The 6,075-nt window shown below is 29.7% G+C and overlaps 1 protein-coding gene across 5 annotated transcripts in view; it reads left to right on the top strand.

Annotated features, from left to right (window-relative positions):
* The window catches only part of LOC117170609, a 108,142-nt gene that overhangs the window by 81,099 nt on the left and 20,968 nt on the right, over positions 1-6,075 (top strand). The window lies entirely within an intron of this gene.

Genomic DNA, 6,075 nt, shown 5'->3' with positions numbered 1-6,075 from the left:
AAAGTAGACACGAATATTCAGAAGAAATTTTTTGATTTCCATGAAATTTACGCACTCGCTAAAGTAAATTTCATGGAAATTAAAAAATTTTCATGAAATTTATGTCTCTACTTTTTATAACAAATATATATTGCCAATATAATAGATAATGTAGAAACTTTAAACCCGAAAGTACTTGCACATCTAGCTTTTCTTTTATACGTTGTTCGGGGAGGTCTCTCAGTTATTTTGACACAAAAAGGAAAATTCGTGCAGCTTTCTGAACTATATTCAATTTTAACCTTTCCAGATATATATCTTGTTTTGTTTAGAAAATTTGTCCAATAAAATAGAAATAATTGATAAAAATCGACTAAAATAGCATTTAGTTCAACGAATTATAACATTTTATTTTTGAAAACGTTTGTTTTTATTTCACGGACTATGTAAAGAATATGTTTTACGTTATTTGTAAGGTTATTGAGCTTTAAAGTAGAGATAAATTGGGGTTTATCTCAAAAATTTAAGAAATATGATTTTTACCGATTGAAAATCTCATTTTTCAGAAAATAAAGCAAAGTGGGAATAGCAATTCATAGTTTAAAATTGTTCCTCTTTTTGAAATCTATAAAAATTTACCCTCTTAACAGATGTGGATCTTGTGTAATTTTACAAAAATTATTTCAAAAAGTATGAAGATTAAATTAAAGCGACTAAAATAGCATTCAGTTTGACGAAGTTCAAGAGTATATTTTTTTACAACTTTTAATTAGTTAAGAATCAATATTTAAATTCGTCCCCCTTCCTTAAAACTTTTAATCGATATTATCACCAGAAATTCATTATGTGTATTTGAAAAATATCATTATATTGTTTTTTCTATATATATATTTTTAAATTTGTTCAAATATAAAAGATAAATATCTGATGAGGGCATCATTTTAAGTATTTGAGAAATGTGGACAAATCTAAATATTGATATTGAACAAAAAAAAAGTTTAAAATGATAAACTCTTAAAGTGCGTCAAACTAAATGCTATTTTAGTCGCTTTAATAGAATTTTCTTACTTTTTTTAGAATTTTTGTTAAAAAACACAATATCTACATTTGACAAGCATAAAGTTTTATACATTATGAGAAGAGAAACAATTTTGAACTATGAGTTGCTATTCATACTTTGGTTTATTTTCAAAAACGTCAGATTTTGAATCGGTAAAAATGATTTTTTTTTCAATTTTAGTGATAAAATCCCATTTTCCCCCACTTTGAAGCTCAAAAACCGTAATAATCTCATGAAATATATTCTTTACATAGTCAGTAAACTAAAAACAAACTTAAAAAAAAAAAACTATATAGTTCGTAAAACCAAATGCTATTTTAGTCGATTTTTTCTATATTTTTGAAAAACTTCACTAAATAAAACGAGATATACATCTATAAAGGGTACAATTAAATAAAGTTCAGGTAGCTGAACAATTTTAAACTCTAAACCGATATGCATACTTTGCGTCGTTTTCGAGAAAAATGAGCTTTTCAATAGTTAAAAATAAAACAACCTTTTCTCTCAAAAACACTTAGTACAGTTTTTTCTTTCTTGACTCAAAATAACCGGGAGAGATCCCTGAACCACGTATAAAAGAAAAACTGGATGTACAAGTACTTTCGAGTTTAAGGTTTCTACATTTTTTATTATATTGGCAATATATTTTCTGTTATAAAAGTATAGACGTAAACTTCATGAGAAATTTTTTGATTTTCAATAAATCTACGCACCCGCTGAAGTAAAATAAATGTAAAATAAAAAATTATTATTAAATTTATGTCTAGTCCTGGCAATACTGTTCTCATACGAAATTTCATTGAATAAATAAATATCTTCATTCACTATTTTCTTTTATTACTTAATAATAGGAAAACTTACATTCTGCGTTTACTTGATGTCAATCCTGAATGCCAACAAGATACTGTGTTCATAACAAACGTTGTTTTAAATAAATATCTTGGTGCTTATTTTATTTTAACACATGTTAATACGGGAAATTGCATTTTCCGTAGACTTCTACATAGTCCTTATCCTTTCCCAAGAGGCTGCAAGTAAAAATTATTCAAGGTTTATTTACGCTTTACAATTTTTTTGCTACTGTAACACAGAGAAAATCGAAAGTTAACTTTTGTTGTGTGTAAAATTTCCCGCTGTTAAAGTTTACATGCTACTTGGCGAAAGTTTATCCTACAATGAAATAAAAGCTGTCGTCTGCTACGGCGTCCTTAGCAGCAATGTGAAAACGGCAAAGTATGACTGAATTCGAGCTATAAATCTGGACATCACATTTAAAATAACACAGAAAAAACAAAAGTTAAAATTTGTTGCAGGAAAGACTTGCAACGGTTAAAAAATAAACATATTTCAGCGAAATTTTCACTGAGGTTAGGAAAATAAATCTGAACTCTTCGATAGAGTCTTGTTTAAGTGAGGAAATTCTGCTAAAACATGTAGAAGCATCAACAGAAACCACGAATAAATTTGTTCTTACTAATATATCTTCTCCGAAATAAATCACATTGTTGTAGAAGAATTAGAACTAATTTAATACTATTTAGCAAAAACCGCAAAAAGCAACCGACAGATGGCAATGTCTATTTCTCTAAAATGTAATGAAGTTAAACGACAATAGATAGCACTGGCGTCTTAATTCGCCCTACATCTCGAATAAAAATGGAGCGATTATAAGACGAAAGATTATCCAGGCAAGTTTAAAAATCGGAAATTATCTGCCGTTCATCTAAAGTTTATCTGGAAAGATTAATTTTTGTTACGGTGAATCTTTCACATGGAATCGATCTAAACTTATCTGTCGTCTTTTCTGTGAACATACATGGAAAAATGGTCTTACCAATTGTCAAAATTTGTCAAGTGGGCCACTTTTTTTGTGTGGGTTGTGATTTTTCTTCGGGAAATTAGAGTTTTACATAAATAAAATGGACCTAAAACATTTTTGCAAAATTTTCATTTTTTGAGACGCAATTGTTATTTAACTTTTTTACCATTGTCCTCTTAATTATTTTTTTTCTCCCGATCAGTACAAACAATCGCCATAATTTTTAAAATGCTTCGTTAAATATGTTCATTCTATAAAATAAAAATCATTTTACGATTGTTGCATAAATATTGATGAAATTAGCAAAAAAATTTATAAACAAATAGAATTCATTCTAACTTCTCAATCGCTTTCAATGCTTTAGTTGACTAACTACGATAGCTCGTTTAATTACGAAGATATTTGTAAAAAAAATTTGGGAACTCGCATATCATCAAAAGTTGTACGTGTTTTCGTGTTGACGTTCCGCGCTCCATGCCGTGCCACGTACGATATTCCCGATGTTGAAGTTTGCCATAGATGTGGATTTCAAAGTTGTGTAATCAATTTAAAAAAACTAAGAGTCATAGTAAAAAAGTTAGAACACTTCTGGATTCATCTCCGCAATATCTCGGTGTGCATTTTTTTTTAAACAGTTTGTTAAACAATTACGTCATTCGTTATCTTGCTGCAATTGTTATAGACAGGAATTCAATGTTGCACTTGGTATTTCGATCCCATGCATACTTTGTTTATAACAATTGCGGAAAGATAACAAATGGCGTAATTGTTTAAAAAATGGGTTTACAAAAAATGCACATCTAGATATTTCCGAGACGAATCCATAGGTGTTTTTACTTTTTTACTATGACTCTTAGTTTTTTAAAAATTGATTACACAACTTTTAAATCCATATCTGTGGCAAACTTCAAAGTCATGAATATCGTACGTCACGCGGCATGGAGCGTGGAACGTCAACACGAAAAGACTCACAACTTTTGATGCTATGCGAGTTCCCTAATTTTTTTTTACCGAAATCTTCCTAATTAAACGAGCAATCGTAATTAGTCAACTAAAGAATTGAAATCAATGGAGAATTTAGAACAAGTTATATTTGTTTATAAAAATTGTTGCTAATTTCATCAATATTTATGCAACAATGGTAAAATGATTATTATTTTATAGAATAAAAATATTTGACGAAATACACAAAAAATTGTGGCGATTGTTTGTACCGATCGGGAGAAAAAAATGAATTACGAGAACAATGCTGAAAAAGTTGAATAACAATAACGACTAAAAAAATAAAAATTTTGCAAAGATGTTTTAGGACCAATTTATTTATGTAAAACTCTAATTTACCACGCATTCCCGAAGAAAAATCACAACCCACACAAAAAAAGTGGCCCACTTGACAAATTTTGACACAAAAGGATTGAACTTTGATGTATGTGCAATCAATGGAACAAAAACTCTAGAAATTCGAGCGATAATGTAAAATTGCCATTATGCTTCTCGTATCTCCTCTAAAGTAGTAGGCTACTTGATATGTTGAGGTCGAAGTTTATCTATTGCTACTGATACCCTGTGCGTAATTCTGTGTTTAATTGTTTTGCTAACACCAGAAAAGTCTCCTGCAGCCAAAAAATGTGATCCAGATGCATATAACCTCAAAGTTAGCAGTAGCTTTTTGACAGTTGCTATGGCATTATTCCTAACAATCAAAATTAGATTATTCAAATACACCAAACTCTTGCTTTCAGTCACCCCGATTCCAGCCTTCCTAGAACTGCTAGCTCCCTCAGCTTTTGAGGGAAGCAGTTTCCTTAATTGTGCTCGTGAAAATTATCTACAATATGTGCTTAAATATTTAGTTCTTCCTAATTTGCATGCGTTACAGGTCTTAAACTTTCAAAAGGCTCCCGCTCATTTTCAATGAATCCTTAACCTCAAATCCGCTTTCCATATTGAATGCACGAACTTAATTATTATTTCTTATTTTTAGAAATGCCCCTTTTGGATTTTAAATTTCCAAATATGATACAAGAAACTTTGGTTGTTAAATGTGGAGTTCCTAATAATTATGTGATTGCCACTTTAGGTACTAAAGTTTGTCTACAATTTGACAATCATCCATATCTAAATAATAATAAAATAAATAAATAAATAAATTGAAAATTGTTATATGGCAAGAAACTTAAAAGAATTAAATAAGTTGTTCTACTAAGAATGTAAGGAGTTACCTATAATTTATTTAGCCTGAATTTCAGAATATTGGCGCCATCCTACCTTCTATAATCTTTCCAATCGTTATCAATTGGGTATCCATTATTCTGAGTTAGGGGTTAAGTTTTCACTAAAGCATTTTGATTTTGCCTTAATTATTTACAAGCGCATTTTTACTCTGTCAAATAGATTTCAACAATATGAATTTAAAAAGAAGTAAATAAACGTCATCATCACTGTCGGAATGTGTTTTACATGTTGTTAATCAATATACTTTTAACTTTTCATTTGGTATACTGTCTAAACATTATATTTTTTGTACTTAAAACTTTTGTTTAATTACCTAAAATTTAATATCTAACCAATAAACATGTGCGCCTAATGTATGTCACAAACGAAAATTGCAGAGGGCGTATTGCACGCAAGTGCATTTACTCAATTCAATCTCATAGCGAACAATTGACACAATTAGCAACATTTTAAACCGATTCAACTTTTGATTACTCTTAATGGTTATTAATCGTGTTCAATCGATTATTTCTAGGAGGGAAAGTTCTTCCTCTACGACTAATAGTATATTTATCCTGTACTTAATTTAGCAGAATTACAGCCCGAAAATTAAAAAATTTATATCATCAAGGAAGTCTTCTTGCTACTTAAGTAAAATGGTAACAACAACGCTTAATTAAAAAATTTAGAGATTATGCTTCACATGATTTACTCTGGTGTTACTGAATTGATTAGTGAATAACTCCAAATTCACTGATTAACCAGTTAAATGTCTTCCTACTATTTTAATCAGTGAATTTTTCACTGATTCATAATTGGAGAGTGAGTGCCGAAACGCAAAGATCCATTAAAAACCAGAAATCGTAAATTTGGAAGATTACACTGCACTCTCATGAATGAGAAAGATTAAAAGTGCGTGAGTTAGCTGAGGCCACAAGGATATCTATAGGTGCAGTTGTTTCAATTCTACATGAAAAATTAGGCATGAAAAAGCTATCGGCAG

The sequence above is a fragment of the Belonocnema kinseyi genome, chromosome 1 (genome assembly GCF_010883055.1).
Source record: "Belonocnema kinseyi isolate 2016_QV_RU_SX_M_011 chromosome 1, B_treatae_v1, whole genome shotgun sequence".
Lineage (NCBI taxonomy): Eukaryota > Metazoa > Arthropoda > Insecta > Hymenoptera > Cynipidae > Belonocnema > Belonocnema kinseyi.
Note: the sequence above shows the minus strand (reverse complement) of the source record. Positions and strands in the feature narration are given on the sequence as shown.